The sequence below is a fragment of the Pseudophryne corroboree genome, chromosome 4 (assembly GCF_028390025.1).
Source record: "Pseudophryne corroboree isolate aPseCor3 chromosome 4, aPseCor3.hap2, whole genome shotgun sequence".
Taxonomy (NCBI): domain Eukaryota; kingdom Metazoa; phylum Chordata; class Amphibia; order Anura; family Myobatrachidae; genus Pseudophryne; species Pseudophryne corroboree.
Genome location: NC_086447.1, coordinates 72,234,377 through 72,258,107, shown reverse-complemented (window position 1 = coordinate 72,258,107; position 23,731 = coordinate 72,234,377).

Below are 23,731 nucleotides of genomic sequence, written 5' to 3'. Positions count from 1 at the left end.
CAAGGTCACTGAAACGTCCGAGTTCTACAATTTTGCGATGCCCCAATAACCTTGAAGGACTGCTTTGGGAAAAATCACCAAAGGGCGCCAGTGGGAAATTCATTTTTGAATAAACAGTTTTTTCATAAAATCATAAATATGTCTTCATTAGGGGTCAGGATCCTGGCAGTCGAAATACCGACGCTGGAATCCCAACACTGATCGGAATGCTGACACCGGAATCTGTAACACAGATGGGGTACATAGAGAATGTGGGACAGAGGTTTAGGATGAGATTTGGCTGGGTTTGGTGAAGAAGTGGGTCTTGAGAGCCCATTTGAAGTTTTGTAGAGAAGTGGAGAGTCTGAGGGGGAGAGGTAGGGAATTCCAGAGAAAGGGAGAAGCACGTGAAAATGTTGGAGGTAGGAGTTGAAGGAAGTAATCAGCGGGCAGGAGAGTCAGCGTACAATAGCAGAGCAAAGGGGATGGGTGGGAGTGTAAAGGGAGATAAGGTCAGAGATGTAACTGGGAGAGGAGTGGGTGAGGGCTTTGTAAGTGAGTGTGAGAAGCTTGAAATGGATTCTGAAAGGAAAGGGAAGCTAGTGAAGGACTAAGAGGGGGGAGGTGGATGTAGCGTGTTTGGTGAGGAAGATTAGCTGGGCTGCAGCATTGAGGATAGATTGGAGTGGAGAGAGGTATTTGGCTGGGATGCCGGTCAGAAGGAGATTACAGTAGTCCAGTCTGGAGATGACCAATGAGTGGTTAGGGTATTAGTGGCATCCTGGGTGAGAAAGGGTCTGATCCTGGAAATATTTTTTAGATGAAAACGGCAGCAGGTTTGTGAGAGGTGCTGAATGTGTGGTTTGAAGGAGAGGGAGGAGTCAAGGATTACTCCAAGACAGCGCACTTGGGGAGTAGAGGAGATAGTTGTGCCATCAATAGATAATGAAATTGTGGGAGGTGAGGTTGTGCGGAAGGGTGGGTAGATGATCAGCTCAGTCTTAGACATGTTAAGTTTAAGAAAGCGCTGGGACATCCAAGAAGAGGTAGCAGAGAGAAAGCTGGATACACGAGTGAGGAGAGTAAGGGAGAGGTTTGGTAAGGAAAGGTAGATTTGAGTATCATCAGCATAGAGATGATATTGGAAGTCAAAAGAACTAATCAGTTCACCTAAAGAGGATATTTAGGGAGAGAAAATGTGAGGACCAAGAATAGAACCTTGGGGGACTCCTACAGTTAGTGGAAGTGATGGGGAGGTGGAGTCATGAGAGGAGACACAGAGTGAATGGTCAGAGAGGTAGGAAGACAGCCAAGAGAGAGCAGTATCACACAGACTAATGGAGTGAAGGATTTGCGGAAGGAGAGTGTGGTCCACAGTGTAAAAAGCAGCAGAGAGGTCAAGAAGAATAAGTAGAGAGTAGTGGCTCTTAGATTTGGCAGCATGGAGGTCATTGCAGACTTTTGTGAGGGCACTTTCAGTGGAGTGGAGAGGACAGAAGCCAGACTGGAATGGGTCAAGTAGTGAGTGTGAAGAAAGAAATTAAGTAAGGCGGTTGTAGACAATATGCTCAAGGAGTTTGGAGGCAAAAGGGAGGAGAGAGATGGGTCGGTAGTTGGAGAGAGTGTTTGGATCATGGGTAGGTTTTTTAAGAATAGGAGAGACGAGTGCATGCTTGAAGGGAGAGGGGACAGTGCCTGATGAGAGGGAGAGATTGAGAAGGTGGAAAAGATGGGAACAGGCAGAAGGAGAGAGGTAGTGGAATAGGTGGGAGGGGATAGGGTCAAGTAGGAAGGTGGTGAGGGGGGAGGAACAGATGAGGGCCTTGACTTCCTGATTATTTACATGGGAGGAAGATGTCAGAGTTGGTGAGAGGGGTGGTAAGATGTATTCTTTGTATGTGCAATGCTTTCTCCAATCACAAAATCAAGACATGGATATCCAAGAACAACTGTCTCTCAGTCACCATCTTCTCTTCAGTCCCTGTTCTGTACCCTGCTGCTGCCATGACAATCCATCACTGTAGAGATATTGTTATCTGGCTGGTGAATATATTGTTTAATTTTTACCATACACACCTATTAGCATTCAGGTCAAGAAGGTCCTTTTTCATGTCAGTCTACAAGTCTCATCTTTTAGATGGTGTATTACACACTCTCTGCAGGTACGGATGTGAGGGGTGTTATGCGACATGGGCTACTTCACTGCGGACCTTCCATAAAGGGCCTTTCTGTAGAATTTCTTGGACATTTGTGCAGTGCCACTGGTGGGCCTGGGTGCCAGAGGGTTTGAGGCTAAACATGCGGACTTCACAATGCCCGCTAGCTAAAACCAGTACAAAAAATACCATGAACGGTATGGCATTCCTTCTCCTTAATGGCAAGCCCAGTGTTCCACCGGGCCCCCCTAGACCAGCCTGGGCCCTGGGTAATTAGTATCCTATTCACCCCCCTCTCGGCCATCCTGCATCTGCGCCCCATGCTTTTTAACTTCCATTGCAGCCAATGACTTCTGTACAGTATCTCAATGTCCTTTGGTCACTCAGAAGAATCTCCAGTAAAAGCCCTTCTTGTCCGACAGCTGTGCTCTAGGTAGTGAGGCTGTAGGTTCCTACAGCCTGATAGTAGAGTGGGAGCCTTAGGTGCTTCAAGCGTAGGGATAACCCAGCATTGCTGGGCCCCTTACATTTAGACCCATTGCTGCCACACCCTCTGCACCATCCCAGGCTTGAATGCCAGCAAGAGAAGGTTCCGTATACTGGTGTCACACTGTAATCAATGCACCAGGATTAGACAAACAGGAGACATGTGGAGGCCTGGAGGTAGGACCCCTGAAATGGTGCATCTTCAGGGCAGTTGTTTACTTTGCCACATGGATTGAAAAATCCTGTCCGACACAGAGAAAACGCAAACTGCTTTTTCATATATATCTAAAGTGTATCTCACTGGCAGCACAGTGGCTAACATTGCTTCCTCACAGAGCTGAGGTCATGGGTTTGATTCCAACAAGGGCCCTATCTGTGTAGAGTTTATGTGTATGGTTTACACCAGGTGTGCTTACCTAGGGCCTAATTCAGGGCCCGGTTCAGACCCGATCGCTGCTGTGCCTTTCTGCAATGCGCACGCGCATCAGCCAACAACAACGGGCACCGCCGGTCTGGATGGTGCGAAAATTCCATTCACAAGGTGATTGACAGGAAGAAGCCATTTGTGGTTGGTTTACTGGGAGTGTATAGAAAAACACAGGCGTGCCCAAGCGTTTACAGGGAGGGTGTCTGACGTCAGCTTCGGCCCCGATCAGCCTCTTCTGATCGCACTGGAGGAGTAAGTCCTGGGCTGCGCACAGACTACACACAGTGGATTTTTGCAGCTCGGCGTACACATGTAATCGCACACTGGAGGCGGCGACTATCTGAACGCAGATCAGCAAAGTTATCAGCCCAGCGATCAGGTCTGAATCACCCCCTCAGACTGGAATTCAGCAATCACAGTCTGAAGCTTTTTGGGGAGGCCCAGTGAAATGCTAAAAGCATCTCAGGACTGCGATCGCCTCTGCCTGATTGACAGGCAGAGGCGGTCGCAGGGTCAGAGGGGGCATTAGAATGCCATTGGTGGGTCACGGTAAGAACAATGCAGGTGTGTCCGGACTGTTGCGAGGGTGGGCCGCGGGTAGCCACCTGCCAGCGCAGCTAGGCTGCACAGCAGTGACGTGCGGTGAGGTCAATGGCTGGGGAGGCACCAAGTGAAGCCCCGTCCTCTGGGGCAGATTATAGGACAGGGGGTGGATAAAGTGGGCTCCCAGGGGCCTTCACATATTGGAGTCCCCCACACTTGAAGCAAATGAGGGGATTTGCCAATCTTATTGGTAGGGTTGGGGGGATTGTCAATTTTATTGGAGGCCGTTGGTTGTTAATGTTATTGATGGAGATGGGGTGCAGGGGGCCCCTTAAACCACAATCTGGCTCAACCCACCCAGCATTATGAATGGGATAGAAATGCTGCCTCGCCTGAGGGGGAGACCTGAGGTGGAGGAGCTGTTGCGTTACATGAGTAGTTGAGTACCAGCTGCAGCTCAAAGCAACTGGTCATAAAATGTTTCCTGGACTATGCGGAACCAACAATCCCGCACATGCTGCAGCCGACATCCTTTCCCCAGCCCATCAGAGATCCCTCTCCCCTTCCATTTTTACTTTTTACAACGGTTTAATTGGGTGTCGGCAGCCCGTGTCAGAGGACACAAATAGAGGAGAGGGAGAATGTGGTGGGAGACACAGACATGAGCTCCATTGCAGCGGCTATGTATCCCAGTGCCGTAACTAGACATTTTAGCACTATGTGCAAGTAACAGCATCGTTGCCCCCTCTTCATTTGAAATGGGACCAGTGCACGCCAAAAATATAGGGGCGTGGCTTCACGGGGAAGGAGTGCGACCACAGAATAATACCAATTCATATTACGCTGCACAGTAGCGTCACTAAACCAGGTAGAGTCCCCTTTTTACACATTACAGCAGGCAGAGCTCCCTTTACACAGTATGGCAGGTAGAGTCCCCTTTTTACACATTACGGCAGGCAAAGCTTCCATTTACACAGTATGACAGGTAGAGCCACCTTTTACACAGTATGGCAGGTAGAGTCCCCTTTTTACACATTATGGCTGGCAGAGCTCCCTTTTACGCATTACAGCCGGTACAGACCCCTTTTTACACATTACGGCAGACAGAGCTTCCATTTACACAGTAGGACAGGTAGAGCCACCTTTTACAGAAACAACAAGACAAGAATGACGGTTAAAGTGAAAATGCCCTGAAAGTGACAGGGGGGGGGGGGGGGGGGGAAGACACGTGCCTTGATGTCCCCCCCCCATCCCCCCCACCACCCTGAATCCACCACTGCAGCTCCCTGCAACCCTGTCATCCATGAGGGTTTCTGATATGGGTGTGAGCTGCCGCCCTGCCCACATTAATTTCATTCACTCTACAACCTCCGCCCCCTCACCTGGGTCCATGTCCCCCTGTGCAGACGCGCTGGTGCTGCTGCGGAGGCTGCTGCTTGGGAGAGGCCCGGCGGGGTAACGTAGGAAGTCACCGAGCGGCTGCTGCTGAGGTCAGTGCCTGACCCCAGCAGCAGCCGCTCGGTGACTTCCCGTGCAGTGATCTGGAGCAGCAGTTGAGCGGCGCGGTGATCTCCTCCGTCAGGCACCCACCACCAGCAGCACCATCAGGCACCCACCACCAGCAGCGCGGAGACAGGGGGGAATGTGGAGACTGGAGAGTGAGGTGGTCACTGATGCCCCCGCATGTAGGTGATAGGACTAGCGGATCCAGCACTGGATCCGCTGTCCAATCACATCTGTCCCTGTCAACGAGGCACTTACACTAGTGCCGCTTTCTCCACTTTTTTCAATGGGCTGTTTTACAGCCCAGTGCTTGATCCCGCCTCCCGCCTTATCCCCATTCCTGTTGTCAACGGGAGGCACTGTTATCAGTGCCTCCTAAACGATTTAAATGTATTAAAATTATTAGAATAATATAACGAAGATACTTATGACACAGAATATGTGCCATAAGTATCTTTTTTTGTATTACTTTAATCATTAATGACAAGGGAGGCACTGCCTCCCCTGACTGCACGTCCTTGCTGCACAGGCAGGGAGGTACTCGCTGGGTGCAAGAGCATTGCCGCCGTGTGATGCTTTTGCACCCTTGCGGGGGGGGTGGGGGGTGGCTGAGCCAGACATGTGGGGGTGGGGGACACGTCCCCCCGCATGGCTGAGTAACTGTTCGTAGATGTGCTAAATTTAGCACATCTACGCTCAGATTTGAATCACCCCCCTAGTCTGAGAATTTGCCAGAAATAGGGCTTCACCCCTATACTTCAAGATAAGATTTACTTATTTTATCTAATTATTAAGGATGGTGATATGTTAACAGGAAATAACGAATGAAACAAGCTTTATTCCCTGCATTTTTTTCAATGGACAATGGGGTTAATTTAGATCTGTTCGCTGCTGTGCGTTTTTTCGCATAGCGGGTGATCAGATTTTAACTGCGAATGCGTATTCCCCGCAATGCGCACGTGTGTCGGACAACAACAACAGGCATTGCCGGACAGCGACGGGATGGTGCGAAAACTCTGATTGCACGGGTGTTCGCAATGATGATGGTGATTGACAGGAAGAGGCCGTTTGTGGGTGACAACTGAGTGCTTACTGGGAGTGTTCCAGAAAGCGCAGGCGTGCCCAAGCGTTTTAAGGGAGGGTGTGTGACGTCAGCTCCGGCCCCCATCAGCATGATGTGATTGCACTGGAGGAGTAAGTCCTGGGCTGCGCACAGACTGCACACGCAGAATTATTGCAGCTCAGCTACACATGCGATCGCACACTTGCACAGCGAATTTAAACTCCCCCTGTAGGCAGCGACTATCTGATTGCAGGACAGCAAAATTAACAGCCCACCGATCACATCTGAATTAGGCCCAATATTTTTTGTGGGTGGGAAAACAGTGGGCCGCGTGGGTCCTTGATTGAAGCCACACAGCATTAGCTAAGGCAGTAAATCCACGGCTTCCCACTAATACAGCCACTTTGCTTCCGACAAATCAGGCCCAATATGTTGGTATACTATCTGGAAGATAAAGTTAACTGAAGGTGGCCCTCACCTTTAAACTTACCGTATTTAGTCATGGCAAATGTTACAGTTAAATATACACACATACTTCCGAACACCAATTATCCCTTTTTTACAGTCCGTGTTTGAGAGTTTGATTCCATTGATGCTCAATGTCACGTTCTTAATTGCAGATAATTATCGCAGAAAATATGGATCTATTGACCCTGAAATGCTGCATTCATTTAGCTTAGCGGGATCTTACGCCGAACGCGTTTAATGTCCTCGAGGTGAATTGCGTTATCCAGGGGGGGGATTTCCCGGGACACTATGGACACCTTACCAAATTAGATGAAATACTAATTATGGAAAGATAAAAAGCTCCACCGCTGCCTCTCCTTTCCATTACCCCTGGAGATAGAAAGCCTTCAAGGCTGTCTCATGCGTGACAGGAGTGAGCTGTCACATTTGAATAATATCCTGCATATAGATAAACCTTTGCAATTCTACTTAGTTCACTTTGGCAAACAAGAAAATGATAACTAGAAGGTACTGTATGTTAATGGATGGATATGCAAATCAAAGCCAGAGATTTAAATATTGTGGTAAAAGGATTCCAGCTGCAGATTTAAAGAGCAGTCTGTGAAAATATTAATTTACTAGAGAGCGAGATGTCGGCAATCGTGGGTGACATTCTATTGTAAACAAAAATGTAGCTATAACGCTCCGAATTATGCATGAGAAATAAATGATTTCTTTCTGTCAGTAAGATAAAAACAGTGGCATATATCATCATGGAACATTCCGGAACTAGAATTGGGATTAGCTGCATTGCATCAGATGTCACACCTAGTGATTGTGGTTGACACCAGAAACCTGCAATGTGTAGTGATAACCAATGGTCTAGTGCAGAGGTTCTCAAACTCGGCCCTCAGGACCCCACACAGTGCATGTTTTGCAGGTAACCCAGTAGGAGCACAGGTGTATTCATTACTCACTAGCACATTTTAAAAGGTTCACAGGTGGAGCTAATTATTTTACTTCAATTCTGTGAGGACACCTGCAAAACATGCACTGTGTGGGGTCCTGAGGACCGAGTTTGAGAACCTGTGGTCTAGTGCACAGGTTCTCAAACTCGGCCCTCAGGACCCCACACAGTGCATGTTTTCCAGGTCTCCTCACAGAATCACAAGTGAAATAATTAGCTCCACCTGCGTACCTTTTAAACTGTGTCAGTGAATAATTAATACATCTGTGCAATTGCTGGGTTACCTGCAAAACATGCACTGTGTGGGGTCCTGACTCCTGAGGACCGAGTTTGAGAACCTATGGTCTAGTGCAGGCATGTCCAAACTGCGGCCCTCCAGCTGTTGTGAAACTACATATCCCAGCATGCCCTGACACAGTTTTGCTGTCAGAGAATGCTAAAGCTGTGAATCAGGGCATGCTGGGATCAGACTTGCCTACTCTCCCGGAATGGCCGGGAGGCTCCCGAAAATCGGGTGACCCTCCCGGCCCCCCGGAAGAACAGGCAAGTCTCCCGATTCCAGGGGTTCCCCACTGCCCGGCCGCCCACTTAGCGAGTAAAGTGGGCGGTCCGGGCAGGCGATGACGCGATTCTTGTTGAATCGCGTCATCATAGCCACGCCCCCTGCTGTATAATGCCGGTAATAGCGGCATTACACAGCGGGGGGCGTGGCTTACGTGACGCGTTTCCGCAACCACGCCCCCGTCCCACCTCCTCCACGCCCCGTCACGCCTCTGGCCCGCCCCCCTCTGCACGCCCCATCACTGCCCGCCCCCCTCTTGAGCCGACCTGGTTGCTCTCTCACGGAGAGAGCAGCCAGAAAGTCGGCAAGTATGGCTGGGATGTGTAGTTTCTCAACAGCTGGAGTGCCGCAGTTTGGACATGCCTGGTCTAGTGTAAGGGTAATGGGCAGGAATTGGTGATTGGTTCTTGGGCCTGTGGTCTGCAATATTCAAACAAAGGTGCTCTCTTATCAATGAGCCTAAAACTCGTTGTCATGTGTTCGGCTCCTAGCTGTTTTGTGTTTGAACTATGGCCCTCATTCCGAGTTGTTCGCTCGCTAGCTGCTTTTAGCAGCATTGCACACGCTAAGCCGCCGCCTACTGGGAGTGAATCTTAGCTTAGCAGAATTGCGAACGAAAGATTAGCAGAATTACGAATAGAAAATTCTTAGCAGTTTCTGAGTAGCTCCAGACTTACTCCTACACTGCGATCAGTTCAGTCAGTTTCATTCCTGGTTTGACGTCACAAACACACTCAGCGTTCGCCCAGACACTCCCCCGTTTCTTCAGACACTCCCGCGTTTTTCCCAGAAACGCCAGTTTTTTCGCAAACTCCCAGAAAACGGTCAGTTTCCGCCCAGAAACACCCACTTCCTGTCAATCACACTACGATCACCAGAACGATGAAAAATCCTCGTTAGGCCGTGAGTAAAATACCAAACTTTTGTGCTAATTTACTTGGCGCAGGTGCACTGCGAACATTGCGCATGCGCAGTAAGCGACTCATCGCTCCGTAGCGAAAAAAACAAACGAGCGAACAACTCGGAATGACCCCCAATGACAGGAGCTGATTGCCTGGAGCACTGTTTATCATACACAACCAGTTTTATCATTCACAGCGAATTTCATCACTCGTTTATAAATGGGCCCCAAAGTGCTGTGCTGTTTCCCGGTAAAATAGGAGGGAAAGGGAGGTAGGAAGGTAGGGGCCAGTGGCGTGTATATATAATGGGTGCAATGTGTGCTGTGCCCAAATCACTAGGAAAATGGCGGCCATTTTCCTGGTGTTTTGTACATGAGCAGTACAGGAGCCATTTTTCCAGAGACCTGCGCATGAACAGTATACTCTGGCACAGTGCCAGACTCTACTGACTACTGCGCTGTCCTGCTGCCATTTAGAGAGGATGGGCCCCAGGCAGATATTGCACAGGGAGTGTTGTTGGTGTGTCTCTGTTAGTGGTTGCATACAGAGATCCACTCACATAGGAGGCAATACTCAGGCCCCCATTTATCAAGAGTGATAAATAGCATGCTGATCAAGTGCCAGCCAACTGACATGTTAGGAGCTGGTTGGCTGGTACTTTATCATCGTGCTTTTTATCACTCTCCGAGGCTCGGTAAATTTGGACCTCAGATGGATAATTTGCACCTGCCATAGGGCAACTGAAATGCTAATGCAGCAGGAGACGTCTGCAGGAGAGACACCTCCTACACTCATCTGTGATCAGAGAGCTGAGTACGAAGCCCCAGCATCAGATCACCATCGTGACCAATGCAGCCATCGGTCATGATGGTAGCAGCACTTGGCCTGTCTGCATAAGCCAAAGCTTTCTCTGACTGGCCGTCGGAACTGGTCAGCTGGGTCCAGGAAGGCTGTGTTTGTAATCCAGTTTCGGCCGTGGCCCCCACTCCACAGCCCCAAATGGCGCAGCATGTTGCGGCTAAGGGTGGACTGCAATAAAAATTGCAGGACCCATTCTGAAAATGCGGACTCCCAAACATCAGATTTGTACATAAACCACACGGTTTGAGCACAAATCCGAATCAGACCCAAAGTGGAGAGCGATAAAGAATTAACCAATCAGCTCCTGACAGTTTCAAACACAGCCTATAACATGTCAGTTAGAAGCTGATTGGTTGCTACTTTATCTCTTTCCACTTTATCCCTCTCCAAACTTTGATAAATATCTTCTAATTAAGCTCATTTTCCATACTCTAGATCTAGACAATGGGCCAAATTCATGTTTGTAAGTAAAGCAAAAAAAAACAAAAAAAAAAAAAACACGTTACTCTGTGTCTGGAACAAACCATGGGCCAAATGTAACAGAGTGAGAGTTTCAAAAAGTGAGAGATTTGGTAAGGTTTTGCATTTTTTTTTTAAAGTGGCAATCATTTCCGTAGCAAGATCTAACTGGTTTTGCAGTGTAAATGATTGCCACTTAAAAAAAACCTGAAAAACCTTACCAAACCTCTCACTTTCTGAAACTCTCACTCTATTGCATTTGGCCCCATGTTACCATGCAAGGGGAGCAAATATGTTTATTTTGTTTCTGTGCAGGGTAAATACTGGCTGATTTTGTATGTAGCCTACAAATGTTAGAAAGCTTTATTTTGACACTGCAATTTAGATTTCAGTTTGAACACATCCCACCCAAATCTAAATCTCTCTGTACCATACTTGCCTACTCTCCCGGAATGGCCGCGAGGCTCCCGAAAATTGGGTGACCCTCCCGGCCCACCAGAAAAACAGGCAAGCCTCCTGATTTCTGTGTGCCCCCCTGCCCGGCCATCCACGTAGTGAGTAAAGTGGGCGGTCCGGGCAGCCGATGGCGCGATTCTTGTTGAATCACGTCATCATAGCCACGCCCCCTGCAGTAGAATGCCGGTAAGAGCGGGGGGCGGGGCTTAAATGATGCAATACGTCAGCCACGGCCCCACCCCACCTATGCCCCGCCCCTGTTCCACCTCTGCTCCGCCCCCTCTTCTTGTCACTACCCTTCCCCGTTCCCTGCTGATCCGCCCTGGCTGCTCTCTCCCGGAAAGAGCAGCCAAAAAGTCGGTAAGTATGCTCTGCACATGTTACATCTGCCCCACCTGCAGTGCAGCATGGTTTTGCCCAGTTGCTTGCTTTTTTTGCTTTACTTACTAACATGATCAGGCCCTATAGTCATCATTCTGCCTCATATTTTCCTTTTAGGCCCCTGTAACTGTTGCATATTACTCTTCGATAACGCTATAAGAATATACTGCATAAGTTTATTTTTTCCCAATGCCTTATATTCTCATACACTCAGACCGTATCAGAACCATCTGAGCAGAATAATCTTCCTCCTGTTGTACCCAGTACACTGTCATGTGCCGCGATGAAGGCAATTGCAGGAGGATGTGACAAGCGACATGATCTATTGCAAATTTTATAGGCATTGCCATATCATGCGTTACAGAGCCCAAATCCTTGTGGCACAAACTTCTGATAAAATGTAAAATGTTTGTTATACATTTTTGCCAATCAACTAGAGCTAGTCATTTGACTTCAGGGGGAGAGAAAAGTGTTTTCCTAGTAGATACACTTACCAGTGTATTGCTTATTAAAAAAGCGCGCTCTCCTGACCACTGTCGCTGCTGCCGAGGTCTGCCTTATTTACTTGAAAATCTGATTTGTTTCATTTTATTACTGTGTTTGTGGAGTAACGGATATCAGATTCTGGAGGGGAGAGCTGCTATTTACCAGCAGGGCGAGATGGCTCTGATTCGGTCTGCAGACCCGTTTTCAGTCCTGCTTAGCCCAGGGGCATGAGGGAAAAAAATAAAATTACTGCCAATAACTGCTTCAACTGCTTTGAATAACATACACAACTCAGAGAGCATCGAATTAGCATAAACACAGCAATCATTTTCCACGGAGGATGCAAACAAGCGGAGTGCAGGCTCGGGTGGGTCCTACGACGGAGAAATGGGGGAAGTCACATAGAAACGAAATCTTTCTCAATATTCAGGACTGTTAATTCTAATATGTTCTAGACAATATGAAAAGATGCGGCATCTGTGATAGCGTACACTGTATACTGATTTTCTGTGGTATATGCGTGACGTTTAAATTCAGAAAATGTATTTATTATAATTTAAAGTTGTTATATCCAATTAGATTTCATTTGCTTGTCAACGCTGGATTGCAATTAACCAAACTGCAATTAATTACAATGATTACTTCCTGGGGCACTGGATGGGTAGGAATTTACCAATTACCTAGTCACAACCTAATCTGAGGGGCTCAGCCTTATCTCAGGGGCTCAGCACAGGCCAGACATGGAGGTGGAGATTTTCAAAGGGGGTGTGGCTATGCACGTTTGGCTAAATATGCCATTCCCGCATGCAGGGCCATGTCATTCCCGCGTGCAGGGCCACACCGCCAGTCCAGGCCTACATGATGTCTCTGCGGCCCTGAGTACAGCACAGAGGGAGTGCAATGTAAAAATGTAGTGTTGCTGAGCCTGTTACCAATCTACAGTAATTGTGTCGTGTTTCTATTGTTGTTGGAAAATAAAATCATATATCTGTTGAGCAGGAGGCCCAATTTGGTCCCAGATTTGCGTTGGTAAATGGGTTGAATTTTGCACCTAGGGATAAATCACTGTATCCTGTTATAGTAGTGGGAAAACTACCTCATACTTAGGCCGGTGGTGGCCATCTTGTGATCACAATTGAAAACATGCCCAATAATGAACCTATTGATTTTAATTGAATTATTATGGGACATAATGTGCAGTTTCCCCAATATCATAACTAGAGATGAGCGGGTTCGGTTCCTCGAGATCCGAACCCCCCCGAACTTCACCCATTTTACATGGTTCTGAGGCAGCCTCGGATCTTCCCGCCTTGCTCGGTTAACCAGAACGCCCCCGAACGTCATCATCCCGCTGTCGGATTCTCGCAAGATTCGTATTCTATATAAGGAGCCGCGCGTCGCCGCCATTTTCACTCTGCTTTGGAGATGATAGCGAGAGCACGTGGCTGCGTACTCTCAGTTTGTGCTCACTGTTCAGTGTGCTGCAAATATCTGTGCTCAGTGTGCTGCAAATATCTGTGCTCAGTGTGCTGCAAATATCTGTGCTCAGTGTGCTGCAAATATCTGTGCTCAGTGTGCTGCAAATATCTACGTTCTCTGCATGAAAACGCTCCATATCTGTGCTGCATTGTAGTTGTGCGCAGTATATAGTAGGAGGACAGTGCAGAATTTTGCTGACCACCAGTATATATATATATAGCAGTACGGTACAGTAGGCCATTGCTATTGATATATTACTGGCATATAATTCCACACATTAAAAGATGGAGAACAAAAATGTGGAGGGTAAAATAGGGAAAGATCAAGATCCACTTCCACCTCGTGCTGAAGCTGCTGCCACTAGTCAAGGCCGAGACGATTAAATGCCATCAACATCGTCTGCCAAGGCCGATGCCCAATGTCATAGTAGAGAGCATGTAAAATCCAAAAAACAAAAGTTCAGTAAAATGACCAAAAAATAAAAATTAAAATCGTCTGAGGAGAAGCGTAAACTTGCCAATATGCCATTTACGACACGGAGTGGCAAGGAACGGCTGAGGCCCTATCCTATGTTCCTCATGACTAGTGGGTCAGCTTCACATGAGGATGGAAGTGCTCATCCTTCCACTAGAAAAATGAAAAGACTTCAGCTGGCAAAAGCACAGCAAAGAACTGTGCGTTCTTCTAAATCACAAATCCCCAAGGAGAGTCCTATTGTGTTGGTTGCGATGCCTGACCTTCCCAACACTGGACGGGAAGAGGTGGCGCCTTCCACCATTTGCACGCCCCTTGCAAGTGCTGGAAGGAGCACCCGCAGTCCAGTTCCTGATAGTCAAATTGAAGATGTCACTGTTGAAGTATACCAGGATGAGGATATGGGTGTTGCTGGCGCGGAGGAGGAAATTGACAAGGAGGATTCTGATGGTGAGGTGGCTTGTTTAAGTCAGGCACCCGGGGAGACACCTGTTGTCCGTGGGACGAATATGGCCATTGACATGCCTTGTCAAATTACAAAAAAATCACCTCTTCGGTGTGGAATTATTTTAACAGAAATGCGGACAACAGGTGTCAAGCTGTGTGTTGCCTTTGTCAAGCTGTAATAAGTAGGGGTAAGGACGTTAACCACCTAGGAACATCCTCCCTTATACGTCACCTGGAGCGCATTCATCAGAAGTCATTGACAAGTTCAAAAACTTTGGGTGCAGTCCACTGACAACTAAATCCCTTCCTCTTGTTGTAACCAAGCTCCTGCAAGCCACACCACCAACTCCCTCAGTGTCAATTTCCTCCTTAGACAGGAAAGCCAATAGTCTTGCAGGCCATGTCACTGGCAAGTCTGACGAGTCCTCTCCTGCCTGGGATTCCTCCGATGCATCCTTGAGTGTAACGCCTACTGCTGCTGGTGCTGCTGTTGTTGCTGCTAGGAGTCGATCGTCATTCCAGAGGGGAAGTCGGAAGACCACTTGTACTACTTCCAGTAAGCAATTGACTGTCCAACAGTCATTTGCGAGGAAGATGAAAATCACAGCAGTCATCCTGCTGCAAAGCGGATAACTCAGGTTTTGGCAGCTTCGGTGGTGTTAAACGTGTGTCCAGTATCCACCGTTAATTCAAAGGGAACTAGAGAATTGCTTGAGGTAGTGTGTCCCCGGTACCAAATACCATCTAGGTTCCATTTCTCTAGGCAGGCGATACCGAGAATGTACACAGACGTCAGAAAAAGTCACCAGTGTCCTAGAAAATGCAGTTGTACCCAATGTCCACTTAACCACGGACATGTGGACAAGTGGAGCAGGGCAGACTCAGGACTATATGACTGTGACAGCCCACTGGGTAGATGTATTGCCTCCCGCAGCAAGAACTGCAGCGGCGGCACCAGTAGCAGCATCTCGCAAACGCCAACTTGTTCCTAGGCAGGCTACACTTTGTATCACCGCTTTCCATAAGAGGCACACAGCTGACAACCTATTACGGAAACTGAGGAACATCATCACAGAATGGCTTACCCCAATTGGACTCTCCTGGGGATTTGTGACATCGGACAACGCCACCAATATTGTGCGTGCATTACATGTGGGCAAATTCCAGAACGTCCCATGTTTTGCACATACATTGAATTTGGTGGTACAGAATTTTTTAAAAAACGACAGGGGTGTGCATGAGATGCTGTTGGTGGCCCGAAGAATTGCGGGCCACTTTCGGCATTCAGCCACCGCGTGCCGAAGACTGGAGCACCAGCAAACAGTCATGAACCTGCCCCGCCATCATCTGAAGCAAGAGGTGGTAACGAGGTGGAATTCAACCCTCTATATGCTTCAGAGGATGGAGGAGCAGCAAAAGGCCATTCAAGCCTATACAGCTACCTACGATATAGGCAAAGGAGGGGGAATGCACCTGACTGAAGCGCAGTGGAGAATGATTTCAACGTTGTGCAAAGTTCTGCAACCCTTTGAACTTGCCACATGTGAAGTCAGTTCAGACACTGCCAGCCTGAGTCAGGTCATTCCCCTCATCAGGCTTTTGCAGAAGAAGCTGGAGAGATTGAAGGAGGAGCTAAAACGGAGCGATTCCGCTAGGCATGTGGGACTTGTGGATGGAGCCCTTAATTCGCTTAACCAGGATTCACGGGTGGTCAATCTGTTGACAACAGAGCACTACATTTTGGCCATCGTGCTCGACCCTAGATTTAAAACCTACGTTGTATCTCTCTTTCCGGCAGACACAAGTCTGCAGAGTTTCAAAGACCTGCTGGTGAGAAAATTGTCAAGTCAAGTAGAACGTGACCCGTCAACAGCTCCTCCTTCGCATTCTCCCACAACTGGGGCTGCGAGGAAAAGGCTAAGAATTCCGAGCCCACCCGCTGGCGGTGATGCAGGGCAGTCTGGAGCGAGTGCTGACATCTGGTCTGGACTGAAGGACCTGCCAACGATTACTGACATGTCGTCTACTGTCACTGCATATGATTCTGTCACCATTGAAAGAATGGTGGAGGATTATATGAGTGATCGCATTCAAGTTTGCACGTCAGACAGTCCGTACGTATACTGGCAGGAAAAAGAAGAAATTTGGAGGCCCTTGCAGAAACTGGCTTTATTTTACCTAAGTTGCCCCCCCTCCAGTGTGTACTCTGAAAGAGTGTTTAGTGCAGCCGGTCACCTTGTCAGCAATCGGCGTACGAGGTTACTTCCAGAAAATTTGGAGAAGATGATGTTCATCAAAATGAATTATAATCAATTCCTCCGTGGAGACATTCACCAGCAATTGCCTCCAGAAAGTAGGGGACCTGAGATGGTGGATTCCAGTGGGGACGAATTCATAATCTGTGAGGAGGGGGATGTACACAGTGAAAGGGGTGAGGAATCGGACAATGAGGAGGAGGTAGACATCTTGCCTCTGTAGAGCCAGTTTGTGCAAGGAGAGATTGATTGCTTCTTATTTGGTGGGGGCCCAAACCAACCAGTCATTTCAGTCACAGTCGTGTGGCAGACCCTGTCGCTGAAATGATGGGTTTGTTAAAGTGTGCATGTCCTGTTTATACAACATAAGGGTGGGTGGGAGAGCCCAAGGACAATTCCATCTTGCACCTATTTTTTCTTTAATTTATCTTTGCATCATGTGATGTTTGGTGCCAATTTTTTGAAGGGCCATCCTGCCTGACACTGCAGTGCCACTCCTAGATGGGCCAGGTGTTTGTGCCGGCCACTTGGGTCGCTTAGTTTAGTCATCCAGCGACCTCTGTGCAAATTTTAGGACTTAAAATAATATTGTGAGGTGTGAGGTGTTCAGAATAGACTGAAAATGAGTGAAAATTATGGTTATTGAGGTTAATAATACTATAGGATCAAAATTACCCCCAAATTCTATGATTTAAGCTGTTATTGAGGGGTTTTTGAAAAAAAACACCCGAATCCAAAACACACCCAAATCTGACAAAAAATTTTCAGGGAGGTTTTGCCAAAACGCATCCGAATCCAAAACACGGCCGCGGAACCGAATCCAAAACCAAAACACAAAACCCGAAAAATTTCCGGTGCACATCTCTAACCAGAATGTGCGTGGCCCAGAAGGGACTACGGTGCCGGATCAAAAACAATAGGATATTTATCAGGTGTGCCAGTGGCCAGCACTGGGTCCCTGTCCATGAAACAATACATTCAGTGACCGCTCTTTGTGTTTACAGATTAAAGTGCAGTTTATTATAACCTACTAGTAACAGACTGTAACATTTTTGTTTTCAAAATGTGCTTTGTATCCAATTATGGATATATAATTTTCATGATGGGTAAGTGCAGTTAAGTGGTCTAACAATTAGTGTTTCCTATCTCATTCATAGGCCTGGGGTTACAGCCAGTGGTGGGGTTCAGCCGGTTCGCACCGGTTCCACAGAACCGATACCTAATGTTAGGTATGGTTCTGAGAACCATTTGCTAATGAGCGTTGCCCGCACACCCGCCCGCCAGCACAGACCGGTGCCCACAACAGGAGTTCCTCCATTGCCCGGCCCTGGCCTGCTGACTCCTTCTCTCCCTAGTGTCCTGAGTCCTAACGTGCGCAGTGAGCATGTCAAGACGCTGAGAGAGGGTGGGCTGGGCGCGGAGGAACTCTGCAGTGCTTCACAGAGGTGCTTGGCCCTGTTGCGGTCTCTGCTGGCAGGCGGGTGTGACTGCAGGCGGCCACTCAGGCTAAGCAGGGGCTCCATTTTCATAAGTGGAGTGGTCACCCCCCACCACCACCACCCACCCCCAGTGTGCAGGAGTCAAGTGCAGGCCCTGTCCTGGGGCAGGACGACTGGCTGGGGATATGTATGTAGTCCCTCTTTTTCAACTGTGCTAGTCCCACTCTGCTAGTCCCATTTTTCTGCCCTCTGCTAGTCCCACTCTGCTAGTCCCACTTTTCTGCCCTCTGCTAGTCCCACACTGCTAGTCCCACTTTTCTGCCCTCCGCTAGTCCCACTTTTCCGCCCTCTGCTAGTCCCACTCTGCTAGTCCCACTTTTCTGCCCTTTGCTAGTCCCACCCTGCTAGTCCCACTTTTCCACCCTCTGCTAGTCCCACTTTTCTGCACTCTGCTAGTCCCACTCTGCTAGTCCCACTTTTCTGCCCTCTGCTAGTCCCACTTTTCCACCATCTGCTAGTCCCACTCTGCTAGTCCCACTTTTCTGCCCTTTGCTAGTCCCACTCTGCTAGTTCCACTTTTCTGCCCTTTGCTAGTCCCACTCTGCTAGTTCCACTTTTCTGCCCTCTGCTAGTCCCACTTTTCCACCCTCTGCTAGTCCCACTTTTCTGCCCTTTACTAGTCCCACTCTGCTAGTTACACTTTTCTGCCCTCTGCTAGTCCCACTCTGCTATACTTAAAATGGTCATTAGGACATAGAACCTGTTGACATGGAGATAGTTGGAGACTGGGAGAGGGTGACAGGAACATAGTGGGTGACAGGAAGATAGTGGGTGACTGGGGAAGCTGGGGTGACAGGGAGATAGTGGGTGACTATCAGAGGGTGACAGGAAAATGGATGACGGAGATAGTGGGTAACTGGGTGACTTTTGGTGACAGGAAGAGGACGACAGAGAAATTGAGGGTGTCAAGGAGATAGTGGGTGACAGGGAGACAATGGGTGACAGGAAAAGGATGACAGGGAGATAGTTATTGACTGGGAGAGGGTGACAGGGAGACACTGGGTGACATGGCGAGGGTGACAGGGTGATAGAGGGTGCCAGGAAAATAGTGGGTGACAGGGAGAAATTGGGTGACAGGAAGTAGGTGACAGGGATATAGTGGGTAACATGGTGAGGGCGTCAGAGAGACAGTGGGTGATAGGGAGAGGATGAAAGGGAGACATTGGGTGACGGAGATAGAGGGTGACAGGGAGATAGTGCCCCAATACTGTCTATGTATCTTTTTTTAAAGGATGGAGAGAGAGTGGGAAGTGGAAAATAACATATACTTTTGTACCTGGGTCCGCATATATTAAACATAAGAGTGTGGGGATAGTAGAAAGACGTGTTCACACCTGGGAATGATGTGAGAGTCACGCTTATTGGAGAAGCTCCCCTGGAACTGTATTTCCTCAGCGAAATAAATATATAAAATGTATTTTTATTTTCATATGTATTATACCTGTTAGTGTACTGCATATGTATTTGTTAATTTTATGCGGTCGAAGCATTGTCTCTTTTCCAGTTCTGAGTAATTGCGTCACTGCTGCGTTGGTTTTCTTTTTCTTTACTTATAAAATGTTACAGTGCAATTAAAATGCAGCCAATGAGACTCCCGCTCATTTCTGGTCTGAGTTACATTGGCTGGATGATCTGACCGGTCTATTACGTTGGAGCAAGACATTTATTTCATTTTAGTTGTACTTACTGTAACATCAATAGATGTTTCAGACTCTAAACAATACAGTAATAAATGAGACATTACATAATTGTGTGGCGACAAATAAATAAATGGATATTGCTATGAAAATGATTCATATCTGTATTAATGCAAATAATAAATCAGATCGTTTAGACTGAAAGACATTTCGTTTTCTTTATTACAAGCTAACACATTTGCTTTGCTTAATTATTGCTGTACGATTAGTATATCATTTTGTAACAAGCAGACGGAGTCATTTTCAATAGTAAATGCGTGTAATTATTGATGACCTGCCTCTTGGGTCATAAGGATGTATCGCCCCCGTTCCCAAGGTTGTATTGTGTTGTGTGTACTGTAATAGAGAAAATTAATACTGTACATCTGCAATTCCAAGAATGGCTTAACTTAAATCTCACTCATTAATTTTCCCTCATTCTCTCTGTCTTTCACACTATCGGCCTAATTCCGGTTGGATAAGCGATCCAACCGCCAAAAAATAAAAAATAAAAATTCCCGGCTGCGCATGCACCTGCATTTTCTGTGTGGGGGGGGGGGGGGGGGGGCGCAGAAAATGTCAATTGGTCGCGGCGCGGGGCAGGGGGTGGGGCGTGGCAACGCTCTGTTACAGGGCGGAGAAGGAGCATTGATGGGGCAGAGGCCGGCAAACGGGGGATGGTGTGGCACAAATTAGGGTGTGGCGGGGGCGTGATCATGGCGGCTGCATGACGTCACACGCAGCCGCCACGATCGGGATCATGGTGGCGGGCAACCTTATTTTCTGCTAACTCGCAGAAATTGCGATGCGATCGCATTTTTTGCTTGTTGAAGGGGGGAGGCGGTGGTCAGCATGCTCGGCGGCCTTGCCCTGCGATGGACGACCCCCAGCATGCGAACAGAAGGATTGCAAATTCTGCTAATTAGCAGAATTTGCAATACTTACTGAATTAGGCCCTGTGTTTCGCTCTCTATCCAGATGCCAGAAGGCTGCTGGCCATATTGGCCAGTACGGTCGGGGCCTCTGAAGGAGCCTGGGTGGCAGCGTTGTGGATTTAATGCCAGGCCGCCACCTGACTACAGCTGGTGCACCGGCAGGCAGCACTGCCGTCATTTTAAATCTGGAGCTCACCACGAGCCAACCAGAGCTCACGGACTGGCAACCAATCAGGAGCAGCCGCAGCTCCTGATTGGCTGCCAGTCCACAAACTCCGATTGGCTCATGACTGGCTCCAGATTCAAAATGTTGCCAATGCTATCTCCCCATGGCTGCCTGCAGGTATGATTAAGGGGCACTACTGTGCAATGTAATGTGACTACGGTGTGATGTAATGTGACTAAGGGGCACTACTGTGTGCTTTAATGTGACTAAGGGACACTACTGTGTGGTGTAATGTGACTAAGGGACACTACTGTGTGGTGTAATGTGACTAAGAGACACTACTGTGTGGTGTAATGTGACTAAGGGGCACTACTGTGTGCTTTAATGTGACTAAGGGACACTACTGTGTGGTGTAATGTGACTAAGGGACACTACTGTGTGGTGTAATGTGACTAAGGGACACTACTGTGTGGTGTAATGTGACTAAGAGACACTACTGTGTGGTGTAATGTGACTAAGGGGCACTACTGTGTGCTTTAATGTGACTAAGGGACACTACTGTGTGGTGTAATGTGACTAAGGGACACTACTGTGTGGTGTAATGTGACTAAGGGGCACTACTGTGTCGTATAATGTAACTAAGGGACACCACTGTGCAGTGTAATGTGACAAAGGGACATTTCTGTGCAGTGTAAAGTGACTAAGGGATATTACTGTGTAGTGTAATGTGACTAAAGGACACTACTGTGTGGTTTAATGTGAGTAAGGGACACTGCTGTGTCATATAATGTGACTAAGGGACATTACTGTGCGGTGTAATGTGACTAAGGGAGACTACTGTGCGGTGTAATGTGACTAAGGGAGACTACTGTGTGGTGTAATGTGACTAAGGGACATAACTGTGTGGTGTAATGGGACAAAGGGACATTACTGTGCGGTGTTATGTGACTAAGGGACATTACTGTGGGGTGTAGTATGATTAAGGAGCACTACTGTGTGGTTTAATGTGAGTAAGGGACACTGCTGTGTCGTATAATGTGACTATGGGACATTACTGTGCAGTTTAATGTGACTAAGGGACACTACTGTGTCATATAATGTGACTAAGGGGCATTACTGTGCGGTGTAATGTGAGTAAGGGATATTACTGTGTGGTGTAATGTGACTAAAGAACATTACTGTGCAGTGTAATGTGACTGAGGGACAGTAATGTGCGGTGTAATGTGACTAGTAGGCCCTACACACTGGTCGATCTGACTGAAAGATATGAACGATCTCGTTCATTAATGCATTAATGAACGAGATACCATTCATATCTTTCAGTGTGGAGGCACAAGCGATGAACCATGTGCGGCCCCGCGCTCGTTCATCACTGGTGCCCCGTCGCCTGTGCATGCAGGCCAATATGGACGATCTCGTCCATATTTGCCTGCACTTCTATGGAGCCAGGTGACAAGGGGAGTGAAGGAACTTCACTCCCCCCGTCACTGACCCCCTACCCCCCCGCCGGGTCGCCCGTCGGCCTTATCTGCCGTCGGGCAGATCGGCGGCGGATCGTTAAATGTGTAGGGCCATCAAGGGATACTACTGTGCAGTGGTGTAATGTGACTAGGGGACATTACTGTGCAGTGTAATGTGACTAAGGGACACTACTTAGCCCCCTAAACATTTTTTTTTTTTTTTGGGAGGGGGGGCACTGGCAAATATGAAGTGTCCACCAGTATTTAAGAAGGAGGGACTGTCCTTTCATTTCCACCCACAAAGCAGCCCCATAGATGGCGTTCCCCTAAAATACCCTAAATTTCCACTGTTGTCTCTCTCAAAGGTTTGATAGTTACATTGACATAAAATACATAGTGTGTCTGTAATATATATATATATACATATATATGTATATATATATATATATATTAATTAAATATAAATTTGAGTAAATGAAGCTGCATTGATGCATTCAATGTATTATACAGTGCATAGTACTAGTGTTGTAAAGTAAACATGCATACATTGCATTGTGAAGGATAAATAAAAGCAGCTAGACAACATACAGTACATCATTTGGACTATCACGATTTGTTTTAATTTTAAATACTACAAATACACTGTGCGGAGTTACTGTATCTACAGAACTGAATCCCTCTATTCCTTCCACTGTTTGCTGCCACCCACAGGACACCTCATGACATAACACATCTCCTGAAAAGTATAGATTTGTATTTGTTATACCGATGCCAGTAAAATGACACTATACGTGTTCAAGTAAAGCTGCAAGAAATAACGGGGGAAAAGCTTAAATAATGTGTTAATAGTTCAGCATTAAACAATGCAAAGATTAGTTTAACATTAGAAAATTACTATTCTTACTTGTAAGCAGTGTTTGACCAAGTTGTCTGCACCTTATTGCAACACTTCAACACTTGCTGGCTGCTCTCTGTATTGTATGGCTATCTCTAGGATGCTCTCTGTATTGAAAGGTGGTCACTAGGATGCCCTGTGTATGGCAGGCATTATGATACTCTGTACTATACAGCGGCTGAATGGGTTATCCCTGTAGTGTAATCACAAAAATACTGGCTGTGTTGTATATTGATAACTAGAATGATCTCTGTAATGTATACACTGGGATGCTCTCTGTTTTGTATGGCAGTCACAAGAATGCTCTCTGTATTTTATATTGGTTAGTAGGATACTCTCTCATGGGCACAATACCAAATATCAAAATTGCATTTTTAATGATTCATGGACATGGGCCCTCATTCCGAGTTGATCGCTCGCTAGCTGCTTTTAGCAGCCGTGCAAACGCTAGGCCGCCGCCCTCTGGGAGTGTATCTTAGCTTAGCAGAATTGCTAACGAAAGGTTAGCAGTTCTGCTATTAAATATTTCCCTGCAGTTTCTGAGCAGCTCCAGACCTACTCCTAGATTGCGATCACTGCAGACTGTTTGGTTCCTGGTTTGACGTCACAAACACGCCCTGCATTCGGCCAGCCACTCCCCCGTTTCCCCAGGCACGCCTGTGTTTTTATCTGACACACCTGCATTTTTTAGCACACTCCCAGAAAACGGCAAGTTACCACCCAGAAACACCCACTTCCTGTCAATCACTCACCAATCAGCAGAGTGA